The sequence below is a fragment of the Balaenoptera ricei genome, chromosome 19 (assembly GCF_028023285.1).
Source record: "Balaenoptera ricei isolate mBalRic1 chromosome 19, mBalRic1.hap2, whole genome shotgun sequence".
Lineage (NCBI taxonomy): Eukaryota > Metazoa > Chordata > Mammalia > Artiodactyla > Balaenopteridae > Balaenoptera > Balaenoptera ricei.
Genome location: NC_082657.1, coordinates 35197614 through 35215307, shown reverse-complemented (window position 1 = coordinate 35215307; position 17694 = coordinate 35197614).

Below are 17694 nucleotides of genomic sequence, written 5' to 3'. Positions count from 1 at the left end.
TAGGCAGTACTATCTGGAAAAACTGAACATCGGAAGGTGACCAGATTTGGGTAAAAAGATCCTGAGGTCAGTTTGGGACATAATGGGTTTAGGGAGCCTTTGAGGCCTCCAAGTGGAAAGATGAGTGATAGATGGGTCTGGGAGGCAGACGTACATTTCCAGAGCCATCTGCACCCAGATTGTAATGGAAGATGTGGACATGAATGAGATTGCTTTACGTCAACCACTCACGGTCATCTTCTCCCTCTAGTCACTCCAGCTGTGCCTGTCCCCACGCAAGGAGAGCAGGTCTCTGCTGGTTCATAGTGACCCCTCAGGCCTCTGTACCTGCTCCTGGCTACTATAGGGTTCCTTGTATCACATTGTGGCCACTCCCTTACATGTCTTCACCACTAATGGTCCAGCAACACCTTGGGGACAGAGACACATGGCTCTCTTCCTGCTTTCCTCAGTACATGGAGCAGATCCTGGCCCTTGAGTGAGCAGTAGGCCACAGGCCCGCTTTTCTTGCCCACCACGAAGCCCCAGTGCAGTGTCGCTCTGGAAGTGGGAGGGAACACAGGCCACACCCAAGAGCCTCATCTAAAAACCAGTCTCAGAGTCCTCAGGGTGGAAATGGTCCCACTCCTTACCTCTGCCTCCAAGAGACCAAGATAGGTACTGAAGAATTTTTAAAAGAGAACGGTATTGATGTTTTCCTACTGTTACTATAGATAAGCAGGCAATCAGATATTTATTGGGGATGTATTTTCTCTTCTTATATAGAAGACACTGACAAGTAAAGAAGTGAGTAAGCTCTGTATTCAAAGAGCATTTAGCACAATCCCTTACTCAGAACCTAGTGCTCTGATTATAATTCAAAACAAAATTATTAAAGAGAGTAAATCCTAAGAGTTATCACAAAAAATTTTTTCCTATTTATATAATTTTGTATCTGTATGAGATGATGGATATTCACTAAACTTATTGTGATAATTATTTCATGATGTATGTAAGTCTAATCATTATGCCGTACACCTTAAACTTATACAATGCTATATGTCAATTATATCTCAATAAAACTGGAAGAAAAAAACAAAATTTAGGATGGCAACAAAAAAAAGAAAAAACTTTTGCATTATTTCATGTGAGTATCTATAAGAAAATCAAAGCTTGAGTCCTCAAGGTGCTTATAATCTCAAGTAGATATGACTAACACAGATGAAAAGTTAACTTCATCAATACACACAGAGCCACCCTGCAGTGGCTCTCCAGTGCCTTTTTTCAAATTAGGAAAAGTTACCCTTCTTCCAAGTAGACACAGCCCCTTAGTGGGTTGTATGACTTGGCTGGGTTTAAGACCATGTCCCCATGCCCTGGCCAGATGTCCTTGTGTAGTGCTCACCCTGCACAATGTATGTGTGACACCAGTTAACAGGTGCTGTTCACAGGGAGGGATCAATATAGGATGGGCAAGCCAGGGAATAGGTAGAATTGGCTGGGTAAGGAAAGAAGAAATACCTGCAAAGAAGGCCAGAGGCATTTACAGTAACAAATCAGGCTTGACCAAAGCAAAGGGTGCACCCGAGGAGTCAGGAAATGAAATTGGGAGGTTTGGTTGGGGAATGATTATGGAAGGACCCAAACACCAGGCTAAGGAGTTTATACTTGACCCTGTGGTAGCTGAGCACTGCCTAGGGACATCACCTTCTGTGATGGTTAAGTTTATGTGTCAACTTGAGTGGTCCTCAGGGCACCCAGATTAAACATTATTTATGGGTGTCTGTGAGGGTGTCTCCAGATGAGATTAGCACTAGAATCAGTGAACTCAGTAAAGTAGGTTGCCCTCCTCAATGCAGGTAGGCGTCATCCAATCCATCGAGCACATGAATAGAACAAAAGGTGGAGGAAGGAGGAATTTGCCCCTTTTTTCTTGCCTCACTACTTAAACTAGTACATCTCATCTCATCTTCTCCTGCTTTCAGACTGAGACTTATATCATCAGCTTCCCTGGTTCTCAGGCCTTCAGAATCAGACTGAATTATACCATTGGCTTTTCTGGGTCTCCAGCTTGCAGACAGCAGATCATGAGACGTCTCAGCCTCCATAACCACATGAGCCAATTCCTCATAATAAATCTCATTTTAGACAGAAAGAAAAATAGACAGATAGATAATAGACAGAAAGATTGAAGAGAGAAAGAGAGAGAGAGAGAGAGATCCTATTGGTTCTGTTTCTGTGGAGAATCCTAATACACCCTCTTTTCCCCAAAGGAACGCCATGGAGAGTAGGGTTCCAGCATTAGTACTCACCAAAGCACCCACTGGCATCTGTAGGTCTATGAAAGATGCCACTGGACAAGAAAACAACTAAATATCTTTGTGCTGACATGGAACCCCAAATAATAAGGTCTCATCCCTTGCATTTTTAGAATGCCTGAAAATATATATTTTATACCAATATATATATTTTATACCAATATATTTATTTTCACAACAGCCTCATGTAATTAATAGAATGAGAAAACAGAGCAGTTAAGGGCTTTGGCGAAGGTCAGAGAAAATCCACAGAGGCAAAGCTGGGACTGGAACTCAAGTCTCTTACTCAGAATCCAAAGCTCAAGGGCGCTCAGCCTTCCTGCACTTGCCTCAGCAGGGTCCCTCTTCACCAGCCACCACACTGACTACTTGAGTCTGCCAGCCCTGGGTCCCTTCCAAGAAAAGACAAAGCTTCCAAACAAGCAGTAATGACATTGATTATGCCAAGCCAGAGGCAGGGATTCTGGATCATTTCCTTAAAATACCTGCTCAGCAGCACCCCTGCCCTCACCCACACCACCCCTCATCCCAAGAAAGAAATGTATGGTACTTCATTAACATGAAGGGAAAATAATTCCCTGTGGATTTTTGCAGTCTCATTTTCCTAGCTTGTCAAATGCCAGCAGCAAGCCAGTCTGGCGGCATTGTTAACTTGGCTCTCTCTCATTCTATAATGTTTTGCAGATTGCAGCAGTCTTTTTTTTTCCCCAACTGGGCAAAAACATATCACCTTTGAGCTTCCTGGTGTATCTTTCAAAAGATTTCTCTGTTGAACTTGGACTTCATAGTATGTTATTCTCTTAGGCATCACAAGCCATATTTGTTTTTTCTCCAAGAAAGAACATGAAAGTTGTTTTTAACGCCATACTCTATGTGAGCAAAAAATAAATAAATAAATAAATGGAAGATTTTTCAGTATGTCATGCAAAGCATAAAAAAGCATGCTGTTCAAAATATGATAATTTTCAGTTATTATATTTACATCTCCCCCTTTTCTTCCTGCTTCATCCTTTTGTTACTAAGGAAGTTGGAATGAAAGGGGATTTGTCTCTTTTTCTCAAAGACCCATCTCTCACTGCTGAGTTTCTCCACACCTGAATTCACACATCTCCCACACCATGACAATTACCTCTATGGTAGCCACTCATGACATCATGGACACAATGTGACCACAGGAGAAACAAGAACTACTGAGACCCTGCTGGAGGCATATGGCCTGTATGATCTAAGGGACTCCAAGGCAAGAGCAAAGGGAATTTTGTCTTGAGATTTTAACAGAAAAGTCATTCTTGAAATCTATTCTTGTATTTTGATATCTATTGGACTTCAAAGCTTCCTGCTGCCCAGGAGCCTGTGAACATGGTCAAAGGGCCATGACATTTTTAAAATGGCACCACAGCACCTGCACCCAAAAACAAACTAATGGGACCAACAGATTTTAGCCTAAAGACATAAATCCCTAACAATGGTTAGGTCTCACAGGTATTTCTCACGGTCAAAGAGGGGCTCTTGGAATGATTCTATGGTTTTAGAGAAAACGATGTATTCCTGGAAAGCGTTTTTTTCCTTCTACTTTTTCTTAACTACCTCCCCCCCACCAATGAATTGCCCAAAGCCTCAAGCCAAGGTTAACAGCTCTTAATTTTGTGAACAGCAGCCAAAAAGAAGTGGACAAACTACTCGCATGTGACATGGACACCACGCAAGCTTCACAGAGAAGAATGGAAGTATTTTGTTGTAAGGCAGGGGTAAGACGTGAGATGAATGTTAACATCCACTTTTCACACGCGTGTTTCTCTGCAAAAGGCCCCAGGGCTGGGACTTAAAATTTTATTCCAAATACTATTAGATACATCAGGGCTCTCAAAATATGGATTTCTAGTTGGAGACATCAAAGCGCATTATTTACTGAAACTACTGTGGCTTTCCCTCTGCCTCTTCTTTCACAAGATGCTATTGTAAAATTCAGGTTGCTTTGATCTCCGTGACTGAAGAAAAAAACAAAAAAAGAAAGAAAGAAAAAGTACAGCTTAAAGAGGAACTGAACACACAATCTGGGAGCTAAAAAGTAAACATTACCCAGTGAACTCCTCAATTGAATTACTGGCCTGAGAATTTCAATTTACATGTGTTTTAATTATCCACAGAAGGACTCACCTATTATTCTCTGAATACAATATTTAAAAAGCAAACAAAATGAAGGAGGAGAGGCTTATTCAAGGGCTTTCAAGGATTAATCTTTGCATTCTTCTCATTTTTTCCCTGAATTTGGGGATAAAATTTGTTGTGGAGTATTTGATCTTAGGGAAACACTGAGTTCTACTTTGTGAACACAAACTACTTCTGACCATTATTTTAGCAAACAATTTCAGAAGCACAGGGCTCTAGCAGAGGGCTATACAGAACTCTGCGTAGAACTCTGCATAAATAGAATAACACAACTGTTTCCTTCTGAAATGCAGGAAATCAAACTGCATGAATCTGTTTGCTGATTGAGTGAATGAGTGGGTGAGTAAATGAAAGCTTCAGAACTCCATCACTCATCACGCCTTTGATGTCCTTAAACTTCTATTTGCATTTTTAAAGTATGTTTGTTTTGCTTGTCCATCTTGGGTGGTCAGTTTCTGCCAACAGGAAAAGAAGAGCAAAATTTATTTTAATTGACATTAATTTCAAAAATGTGCCACTCCAGATTTCTAAAAAGTAGAATTCTCAACACGACTGGGCATTGCCAAAGCTTCAAGGAAATTTTAAATGGCTATGACTGACTTATCACAGACTCACAATGGCACCCAAGGAGAAAGCACTTTTCATTGTGAAGGAATAATCTTTTTATTAAGGCTGGAGCCCGTGGTTAGCAACCCTGCTAACCAGTCAACACTTGTTCAAGTAGGTCTAACTGAGCTCCTACAATGGGCAAGAAACTCTGCTAAATGCTTTGGAGGATAAAAAGATGTCAGTACATGGTTCTTAAGGAGCTTCTTAAGAGAGATAGGACCTCTACTGGCATGTGGAAACCATCAGTTACAGTCAATATGTCCTTTGAAAGTTCTAAGGAACAGGAGACCACTTCTGAGTAGGGGGACCATTGTGGGCTTCATAGAAATGTAATAGTTAATCTGAGAGGACTCAGCAAGAATCAATGGAGAGACATAATATATGCAGTGAACCAGAGCCAGAAGCCTGGGATGTATTTAGAACAACGAGCAGAGGACTGGCTTTGTTGAGTGTCCATTGTGGGCAGGGTGCAGAACAGAAAGAGGACCTTGCAGATCAAGCCATATATGCAGGAGTGGATAATATGGTAAACCTATACTCCTAGGATCTGAGTGAGAGAGGAGAGAAGGAAATGGGTGGCAAGAGCCTCTAGTAAGAGCTCTGAAGGAGACATCCACAGCTTAAGATAGAGACACAGTCACTGTGAGCTTCTCAGGCAGGAGCCAAGAAAGGGAAAGAAGAAATGTGGTTGATCACTAAGCCACTGGACCATAAGAACCTGCCCAAGTTTGTCCTGTTGGTCTGGAATGAGTTTTTCTAGGCCCCCCAAAAGTGCAGCGGCATTCACCAGTAGCTTCTTAAAGGCATCACTATGCTTCCAACACTTATACCAACCATGACATATTATAATGCATTGGCTGCTGCTTCTGGGATGGCCACAACCCCAAGACAGCATGTTAGGAACCATTTGCCTGCCAACCCCAAAGTCCTCAGGTCTTCAGCAAAGTTGGGAACACTTGGCAGGATTTTGGTCCCCAAAGTAATGATGGAAAGAGCTCTGGGCTAGAAGTCAAGAGAGCAGGTACTGGCTGATCCTTGCCTGGGCATTAACTCCCTGTGGACTCTGGGTGAGCCTCTTCCTCTTGCGAGGCCCAGTTTCATTCATTAGATGAGGAGGTTGGACCAAATGCTTGCTTCCATGTCTTGCATTCTGTGACCTGGGACCAAGTGACTGTCCCAAGTTCACACAGCTAAGTAAAAGTGAGAGCCTGGACCAAATCCTGTGTCTACTGTCCCATTGATCCAGTGTTCTCTCCACAGTGCTGGGCTGCACAAGCAGGAGATGTTAATGGTAACAGCCAGCATTCACTAAGTGGCCACTGCAGGCCAGTGTGTCAATACTCTACCCAGTTAGTCCTCACATCCATCATTTGAGTTAGACAAAGTTGTCAAATCACTTTACAGATAGGAAACAAACCCAGAAAGATTAAGACATTTGCCTATAATCACAGAATTAGTCAGTGCAAAGCCAAGATTTGAAGTCAGGCAGTCCAATTCCAGGACCCATTATCTTCATCTCTACCCTCCACACTACAGGGTAGAACCAGAAGGAGCAGCAGAGCGACATAAAGGACATGGGACCTTAAAATAGAAAACACGGCAGTCTTCCAGTGGTGAATTCACACTGCAAGTACGAGAGCTTTCAGGAGAAATATTTTGGTCAGCGTTGCTTGCCTACATACCTCCCCTTTTCCTTCCCACAGATGACCACATGAACAGTCCCTGGGGTATCATTTATGATCCAGTGGTCTTCACTGTGGTCTGAATGGAGTACGGATAATGACCACATAGAAAATTAGGAGACAGTGGCCTTCTGGCTGTCACCCCCAGCTCATAAGACAAGGAAAACCAAAACCACCACAAATTATTTTTACTACAAAATAAAACCTGAGAGGAGGTATCCTCTTGAAATCTTCAGGGAGACACACTGATATCACCCTTAGGTGCACAGGTGCACACGCAGTAGAACACATCTCAAACTCCTGGCTGTGGCAAGCCAGACATTGCTTTAAATAAAATAAAGGGAGAAGGTACTTAAAAACTCCAAAATTTCTTTCAGAGGACTATGCTACACAATCTCTATACTCTCTTTTACCTATGACATCTAAGATCTCTATTCTAGGAGGTTTATGAGTTGTTTTTGAGCAGATTTTCCTATTGCTAATAAAAATTGCAAGAACCCTGGATGAAGACTTGTAACCTTACTTGTAGTCCAGTGCTTTTACCAACTTGCCACTTGACCGTGGCTGCTCACTTGACTTTCTTGAGCCCTGGTTCCTCACCTGTAGTAAGAGGGCTGATCTCTTCAGAGTTCTGTAGTTCTGTGAGCCAGCCAAGGACCAAGAACCCTTGAATCGTGTTTTGCTAGATGGATCCACAGAACAAAATTGTGATCCATGGGGATTAAATTCAAATAAGAGACGAAAGGCCATGAACGCTCTTCTGAAAAAGGAATTAAGTTCAGATAAAAATCTGTGCCTCTGTCTGGGTCTAGAAGCTTGGCTTGCCACTGACCTGTTGTCAAGCCTTAGGGGCTCCTCAATCTATGCACACAGCAGGGAGAGTGAAGGCTCCTTCCCTGGAGGGATGTTTGCCTGAAGCAAAGCACTGCAATCCTAGGTGACCTCCCTGGAGGGAAGGTTTTGCCTCCTTCTCAGGGAGACTTCAGCAGTACATACAGAGTACCTGAGGTAATGAGCTGGGTAGAACATGGCTGAGAGGGAAGCCAGATATGAGACCAGTGAACCTTTCTGGGGTGGGAACAGGAGCCCCCTCACCACGCTTCATGAATCTACCTCATCAGACTATAGGTTTTCCCATAGTTCTGCCAGAAAAACCCTCTGCTGCATTCTTGATGGCCACACACTTGAATGATCTCTGGCCATTTTCCCCTACCCTTCCAATTCTGGATTGTGTTTACCAAAATTTGTATTCCTCAGAACCTCTAGGATTTTTCAAATGCTGTCCTATAGAAGCAGGTTAGGTTTATTCAGAGTTCAGTACTATTTTCAATACAATACAATAAGCATAGAGTTATACTTAGGCATTTTAAAAAGAACCTCACACTTCCAGCTGGCCAAGAATGGAAGGTGCTGTTCCTGTTCATTAATGTACTTTCCTAGACATATAAAAACAGAGGATAGGGACTTCCCTGGTGGTCCAGAGTTTAAGAATCTGCCTTGTAATGCAAGGGATGTGGGTTCAAGCCCTGGTCGGGGAACTAAGGTCTCACATGCCATGGGGCAACTAAGCCCGTGTGCTCTGGAGCCCACATGCCATAACTAGAGAGAAGCCCACACACCGCAACGAAGAGCCTTAGAGCCGCAGTGAAAAGATCCCACGTGCCGCAACTAAAGACCCCACGCAGTGAAATAAATATTTTAAAATACATATATTATTTTTTAAAAACCCAGAGGATAGAGGATCAGCATTCGGTGCACTGTAGCAGGGTTTTTGCACGTGATAAGAAGGGGACCAAATGGTCCAGTTTCTGTCACTAAAATATAAAGCCCATGAGGGCAACAATATTTTAGTCAATGCATCGACCCAGCAACTAGAACAGCTTCTGGCACATAGTAGGTGCTCAGTAAATATTTACGGAATGGATGAGTGGATGAATGAATGAATGAATAAATGAATTCTGACTCTAAAATCCTAGGATTCTCTGATTCTTTGGCCTGTATCAATTGTACTCTCACCCTGTCGCTGATTCTCATTATTTATTTACCATCTCCTAATCTCTTGTGCTCATCTCATCTCCACATTCGTCTGGTCCCAGGGCACCCCCCCCATACCGATGGACTGGCTGCTTTCTTTCTTTCTTTCTTTCTTTTTTTTTTTTGGCTGCGTTGGGTCTCCGTTGCTGCGCGCGGTCTTTCTGTAGTTGTGGTGAGCAGGGGCTACTCTTCGTCACAGTGCGTGGGCTTCTCATTGCGGTGGCTTCTCTTGTTTGTGGAGCACAGGCTCCAGGCACATGGGCTTCGGGAGTTGCAGCACGCAGGCTCAGTAGTTGCGGCACGCAGGCCCTAGAGTGCACAGGCTTCAGTGGTTGTGGCGCATGGGCTCAGTAGTTGTGGCATGTGGGCTCTAGGGCATGCGGGCTTCAGTAGTTGTGGGGCGTGGGCTCAGTAGTTGTGGCTCATGGGCTCTAGAGTGCAGGCTCAGTAGTTGTGGCGCACGGGCTTAGCTGTTCCATGGCATGTGGGATCTTCCCGGACCAGGGCTCTAACCCATGTCCCTGCACTGGCAGGCGGACTCTTAACCACTGTGCCACCAGGGAAGTCCCTGCTTTATTTCTTGATAAGATTAATTTTAAAATAATAACAATAGCTATCATCTGTTGGATGCTTAAATATATTAATCACTATGCTAGGTACTTTAAGTGTATCATCTCTTCTCATCTACAAAACAACCCAAGGAGGTCATATTATTACTTCCATTCAACAGATGAGGAAACTGAGGCAGGGAGGGTATATGGTTTGCCCAAGACTACCCACTTGGTAAGTGGTAGGGCTCAGCTTCAAACTCAGGCAGTGGCTCCATGCCCTCAACCCCCAGGCTTGCTGTGTCAGCTTCAGCCCTGCTCATAACTGGAGAATTCATTACAGATCTCTCAACCAAAGGAGAGGATGCTCAAGGTCTGTAGGCCTTCAGAATCCTCTAGAGCACTTCATGCTCCATCAGGCTCTCCAAGGCTCTACTAGCTTCCTCTGAGTTTTCATCTAAGTCACTGAAGAGTATGCCTTAAAGTAGAAGGATTGCAAGCAACAGCATAAAATTTATTCAAGATCAGGTACCAAACCTTGTACAGTTCAGACCTACTGGTAGAGAGAACTCAGTCTAATTAGATATTTACATAAGCCTTTCATCATCACTGTATACCAACACCTATTATGCTTGGCCTCTAATGGATGTTCAACAACTGCTTCTTGAATTAATGAATAATATATTAATAAACGAATGAATAACTTAATAGAAAATTTCAAGTTAAAACCCTGTTTTTTAATATACACAAGATGTCATTATTCTTTGAAAACACATATCTTCAGTGTCTGCCATGTTCCTAGCTCTATGCTGGCCATTGTAGGGGCTAAAGGGAAACTATTAATAGAGACCCCACAGTCGGGAATTACAGTTGAAGTGGGAAAACAACTAGACTGCAATATATTCTAACTTCACAAAAGCATTTGACACTATCCTGTGTCTCAGGGTAATCAAATGTGTTCTTCTAGATTTATTCTATACATTTTAAATGATTTGTGTCTGGTAAATTGTCACATCCATTTTAGAGGTGAGAAAATGAAGTACAGAAAAGTTGTCATTTGCCAATAATCACACAGGAATGAAAATTTCTGCAATATAGATTGCTATTGGTGAAATTGTTTGGTCAAGGTAAACCACATTTTTGTAAGTGGCTTTATAATCGGGTTTTGTGACCTTGGCTAAGGGCACAGTTAAAGTCACTAGGCTGATGTGGACTCCAGAGACAGGCATTATGGATGGGTATCCACATACCTGATACTTATATATAGTACCTCACACTTTCCACAGAGTCTTTAAATATATTATCTCATTTATCTTTATAATAAGTTATGAAAGAATGCTATTCTCATTTTACAGATAAAGAAACTGACACCTAGCAAAATTGAGAGACTTGTCCAGGGTCATTCCATGAATAAAATCAGAGCTGGAACTAGAAAAAAAATCTCATTTGTAATTTAGGGCTATTTCCCTTAAACCCACACTTGTATAATAAATTGTATATAACAAAATGTTTGGTTTGTACTCAGCTGCCAATGAATCCATGTATATAAGTTTTTTTTTTTTTTTTTTTAAAGGTTTTACTCTTTTTTTTAACAATTTTTATTTATTTATTTATTTATGGCTGTGTTGCGTCTTCGTTTCTGTGCGAGGGCTTTCTCTAGTTGCGGCAAGCGGGGGCCACTCTTCATCGCGGTGCGCGGGCCTTTCACTGTCGCGGCCTCTCGTTGAGGAGAACAGGCTCCAGACGCGCAGGCTCAGCAATTGTGGCTCACAGGCCTAGTCGCCCCGCGGCATGTGGGATCTTCCCAGAGCAGGGCTCGAACCTGTATCCCCTGCATTGGCAGGCAGATTCTCAACCACTGCGCCACCAGGGAAGCCCTGTATAAGTTTTTAAAAGTGATCAATATAAGCATAGTTAGGCCTTGCAAGTTTTGAGGACAGAAATGCATAAGAGAGGATCAGTGGAGGCGGGGGTGGGGGGCTGTTTTCCACCTCAAAAATACTACGATCTTATGATCCTGTAGAAGTAAAATATAAAATGAAGAGAAGACTTCTTTGCTGATAAAATGGGAATAAAAAGTAAAAATGGTCCAGAAAGTGTGCTTAGAATGGGAGAGTCCTACAGAAATTGGTCCCAGGGGTCCCCACAAAGGTCTGCAAAAAAGAAGCCCTCAGAACACACTCACTGTCTTGTGGAAGCCAGAGTAACCCAGACCCAACCTTCTTACCTACGAATGGTATTCAGCCTAGAAGTTTCTTCTCTAAACTGAAAGGTGGAAATGACAATTACTTGATCAGTAGAGAATTCCAAGTTGAATTCTTATCAAAGATAATTTCCTCAAAGTAAAAGATTTTTATTGCTAAATATTACTTATGATTGAACAATAGGTATCATTAGGTAAGAGAATTTTGAAGAGGGATGAGTAAGCTTCTCTGCAGAAATGAATACAGAAATCTGTTCTTGATCATCTTGATCAGAGTAATGACAGAAGGAGTAGGAAACCTATAAAGATGTTTTGATAAACTTACTCAGTCAGGTGCCCTAATATTTACATGTAAGTTTCAACTAAGGATTCTGCAAGGACTTAACAGCTGTAAAAAGACAGACTGCCCCTGTCTCAGCTCCTTTCACTTGGTAGCATGTAATTTATCTATAAATTGTTACTCTCCTCCAGTTATGACTGTATAAGTTGCAGATGAGATGAATTAGGACAGCATCAAAGATAAGGACTCATGTTAAATAGTGTCTTAGAAGATGGCTGTCTTAGAAGGTGGCTTTTGAAAACATGTAAGCTACCAGCCCGTGGTTAGGAGGAAATTAAAAGAGGAAATGTGTCCTTTCAAGACACATATTTTCTGAAAACTATATAGTTCTTTAGGAGAATGTCTTGGACTATGAAAAATTGTTGGCAAGAGATTGCACCCTATTACTGCATACCACTGGGAGTTTAGGCTAGAATTTACAATTTTGGCTTTAAGCAGGACACTAAGTGTCCTGCCCACCCTCTATAAAAGACTGGCTGTGAATTTTGCCAAGGACTTATTCACATTTCAGCTGACCAAGATTTTTAATAATTGTCTGACTTCCAAACCACCTATTCTGAGGTCTTCTGCAACAGCCCATGGGAAACAAAAGCCTTCATTTTCATTTCGATTTCTCCTTTGACTGGCTCCAGCAAAGAGACTCTTCTCTCTCTAGGGATTCTTGATAAATATGTAGCTCATAAGGAGAGCAAGCAAGGGATTCAATCTGTGACCGGAAGGACAGAAACTATGGAACATTCATAGGACTCTCAACAGATGCTCACTGCACAGAGGGCTTGAAGGAACTATGAGATTGTTGTTGCTGTAGCAACCATGCATGCCTAAATGAACAACAAAATTAATAGTCCTAACAGGCTTTGGTGGCGTCAACAGGATAACAACACTTGCCTTTACTAGGGGATGTGTAGTCTCAGTAGCAATTCCGCTGACATATTTTTCTCACGTAAAGAAAAACAGTGTCCAAAAAGGGCAAATAAACAGAATAACCATCATGTAATTGCCACATAAACTTCTCCAAGCCAAGGACAAGGGCCATGTTATTCTGCCTCCCTGCTAAAGTTAAAAGGCATCTTTCAAACTCCCAGGCCTTTTTGTGACATTCTATTTAATTTTATCACGCTACCGCTAGCTCCTGTTGAGCTTTTGTTGTAAGCCGATAAGGCTAAGGGGGTAGCTGAGGGGAAGCAGAATGAGATACAAAAGGAAGAAGGTAAAATTAGCTATAGCACATAATTGGACCCTGCTTGGCCTTGAAGAAGGCACAATACATGTTAATTAAGTAGATTGATACGTTGCTTGCTGAAGGGGCTATTCTAGACAGCAGGAAGTAAGTTTAAAACAGGTAAGACCTTTTTTTTTCTGGACTAAGGTTAGTTGAGCCATTGCTCTGAATAACTGGATGAATTTTATCCTTGGATGGAGATAGGGAATGGGGAAAAGAAAAAAAAAAAAACTTTCTTAGGATGTTAGATGTTATTAAAAATCCACTGGGCTAAGCAACTTTTAGATCATGAAAGATTTTCCAGAAATTGCCCAGTCACTGTTCTATTAAGTGAACTGTACAATGATAACGTTCATGTAATATACTGGCCTTGCAGATAAGTGTAACATTCTGATCCAATATTAGGCAGAAGTTTTATTCCCCAAAATGTTTATTATAATTATGTGACAGAATTGGTTACTCCAAGAGTTGGAGTGACGAGACTATTTCAGGTTAAATAATTTGTCTAAAGTTCTGGGCAATGCCTACGTGGGGAATAAAGTTCTTTTTTATTTATTTAGTTCAGGTAGTATTGAATTGGATATTTAAAGCCTGATACTAATGAACTGGGCCACAGGTCAGCTCTTCAATCCGACACCCTAATGCCAGTCAGACCACTCAGAAATACATCCAAGTTTGCCAAAAAGCATAAGTAAAAACATGTAATGAGCTCCATGCAAACCCATCAGGGCTCGGAGTACGTGTGTTTACTGCTAATGATAGATTCAAGATTTCACCTTCTTTTAAAAAGAATGAAGCACACACACACCAATGCTTACAAATCCCATGTAACAAGTGATCCCCCCAAAGTGGTCTAAGTAGATATTTAAGCACTATAGAATATGAGTCGGATTCACACAGATTGCTCTTTATGACTTTACAATCAGCCCGAACGCACGTTAATTCTGCAAACGAATAGGCAAATAAGTAAATGCATCTTCATTACAAAAGCAAAGGGATATATTTTTTAAATACTGCATTATGGAATTGTGAGAGTTGCACATGAGGATAAGTTGTCTTAAAGTTCCTTCCCCTCTCTACCCACCTCCCATAAAAATCTCCTGTTATGATAAGCCTGTAATATATTTTATAGAACATATGTAGGTGATAATATTCAAGTAATCATATGTTATTTATAGTAAAAAATCTTCCATTGTTAATGTCCTATTTCTTGATCTGGGTGCTGGTTACATCGATGCGTTAACTTTATGAAAATTCATCAAGCTCTACACAATTTTCTGAATGTATGTTAGACTTAAGCAAAGTTTTCTGAAAAACTTTTCTCATGTCTGCACTGCTGAAGTATACAAATAGTTATATGTTGCTTTAGAGCTAACACATTTATTGCTATAAATGTGAATGTGAAAAAAATTTTTGTAAAGTAATCATATTTTAAATGCACCACATAAATTCATTATTTAAATAAAAGGTGTAGATTATAGCTCTGGCTTGCCACTAACTAGTGGTTGAATTTGAGCTTCTCTGTGCCTTATTTTTCTCTCTCATTTAAAAAGGGTTGGATGAGCAACGGTCCAGTGTTACTTCCAGCTTCAGTGTTACATGATACACAGTAACGGGCCAAATGAGAAGTAAGAATCCTTTGGTGAATCTTTCTGTAAAGCAACAAGCCACTTCCTGGTTTATCTCTTTTGTAAACAAGCATTTAACGGGGCGGAGACAGCTGGAGTGAGCAAAAGCCTGATTGAAGTGATAGTCTTGACACATATGACTAGGCTCTGTTAACCACAAGAAAGCCTCTGTCTAGTCACATAATTCTGGAATCCCAATGAAAGGAGAAGCTGCTGGTATTTCCTCCATTAAAGTCTGAAAATTCAGTTAAGATGAGGATTAACCTTTTCCTGCCAAAAGAATTGTGCACGGTTTTCAGTGGAGCTAAGTTTAGTCAAAGGACCACTCATTTCATAAACATTTATTGAGCTCCTGCTGAATGCCAAGCTTCCTGGTAGCTGCTGGGGATAAAACAGCAAGAGAAGCCAATGGGATACGGCCCCATGGGTCTCAGGAGCTTGTTGGGGACACAGACAAGTAAGCAAGTAACTGCAGGGGTATCCGTAAGGTAAGTGCTGTAAAGGGAGAAACGGAAGGTGCAATGTGAGCAAGCACAGGAAGGGCACATAACCCACTGGGGGCTGAGGTAGGGGGATATCAGGGAGGTTTTCTGGAGCAAGTGATGTCTAAGTAATGAGTAGGAGTTAGCCACATAACTATGTTTAAATCACATGCTGAGAGGCAGTACAGCCGAGAGTGGGCTCAGGAGTCAGACTACTTAGTTTCAACTCCCTGTGCTACCACTTAATAGCTGTGTGAGCCTGGGTAGGTCTCTGACATGCACACTAAGCCTCATTTTCCTTATCTGCAAAATGAGAATAATAATAGCACTCATGGGTTGTTGTAAGGATTAAGTGAGAGAATCCATGTAAGCCCGACTAAGACAGAGCCTAACTACTACTACCGTCATAATTAATAGTGAGACATATGTAGGGAAGGGACAGCAGAATGACTGTGCATAGATTGGCCCAGAGGGGACAAAGAATTTGGCCACGTGGTGTCCCGAGATTAGTCCAGTCCAGCTGGAAAGAAGAGAGGGAGGAGGCAATGAGATGAGGAAAGCAGGTACCAGTGGGCAAAAGGCCCTGTGGGTTGTGTTAAGGAGTCTGGAGTTCATCCTGGAGGAATGAGGAGCACTGAAGTGTTCTAAAAAGAGAGGCTCATGATATTCACTACCCACATTTATCAGTAGAGGAGAAGTGTGCTGCCCAAATAAAAAATATTTATTTTACCCCAAAGCATTGAAAAGTCTGCATCCACTAGCCATTTTCCTCTACAGAGGATGAGGTCCGGTTGGAATTCAATAGCTCACTAACATCCAAGGATTCCCTTCCCTTGGTAAGTTGGAGATGCTGGATTCTCAAATAACTGCAGTTAATTCAGGAGAGGCATTACCAAAATAATGTAATTCAGCCTAAGAGACCGAGTTCAGAAAATTACCATAGTATATCTTCTCATGAGCCATGAGCTGCAAATACAGCAGGCTTCTCTTGAGTTATTAAACTTGCTCTATTAGATTACAGAAAATCCCAGACAACTAGCCCTGCTCTGGCTGGAGTTTTGTAAAATGCAGATCTCTTTTTTCCTAGCAGAGGAAAAGCAAGTGTAGACCACAGCTGCAAAGCCTTGTGTAACATGGGATGCAAGATACACACTTCTCCTGCACTTCCCATCGCTTTAAACCTGACCTCTAAGGAAAACTAATAAGAACAAACCACAGCTTCTCGGGGTGAATAAGCATTAGACTGAAGTCCAAAAGGGATGGATGTAAGGACTGACATCACTCAATACTGATAAATGATCTGGAAGAAGAAGTAAGCAATAAATCTCTAATTCAGACAACCTTAAGTGCTTCTGGGTAGTTTAATGCCAAGGTGCAATGGACCATTTGTAGGGGGAGCGGGCAAGAGAGTGGCAGATGTGATGCAAGTGTATATCTAAATCCTCCTTGTAAAAGGATAACTACCAGTTAGAACCCAAAAATGACACTTGGAATTACGGTCTGGCCCCTGTTAGACTACTGAAGCCAGAAAATGTGAGGTATCATCAAGGAGAGGACTGAAAGCAGAAGAGAAAGAAAACCACCATTCTTCAGCCCTCTCAACCAAAATGGAGGCACATCTGCTCCGGAAATGCTGTGTGGCTTTATGGCTATGCACCAAGAAATAGAAAACAGAACCTGCTGGCATATTTACACATCTCCTGTTTGTCCACCAGACTCAGCGAAATCGCATATAGTATTTTGCACACAGTAATGAGACTTAAATACTAGTAACAAATACCATTTTGTTCACTCATTTAGTGAGTATTTGCTGCAAACCAGCTAAATGCAAGGCACCATGCTAGCAACTGGGAGCAATATCAAAGATGAGATATGTACACTGACCTCAAGTGACTTACTGCCTGGTAGGTGAAATGAGATATGGACATTATCTATAGCACAGGACACAAAGTAATAAAAACCGCAATAAAGGAGTAGATAAAGTGTTATAGAAATACCCTACACATATTTAGAAGATATTATGTCAAAAAATCATATAATAAGATCTATTTTTATTAACCTCATTCATTTTAAGGCTTAACCTGGACAGTGATGGTCATTGTGATTTTACTAACCAACAATTCCATTCATGCCCAGAGCCAGTGGCTGATATTGATCAGCAGTTTGTAGTGGCAACAAGAAGCTGGGAAGTTTCTGCATGGGGCTGAACTCTGGACCTATTACCAATAGCGAATATTAAGAAGATGGATTTTTTTTTTTATGATGGCAGAAAGTAGAAGGGAGAGTGAGCTTTTGAGTGAGACCAGCCATTGTTTCTGCTGTCTTTGCCTTCAAGGCACTTGGTTTCTCTTAACAACTGCTACAAAGTAAAAGAGCCATGCTCTAAAATACTCCTTAATGGAGGGGAATAAAAATCAGGCTCATTGTCAGGATGAAGTAGCTAACATCCTGTTTCAAACTAAGTCAGCTTAGAGAAGCCA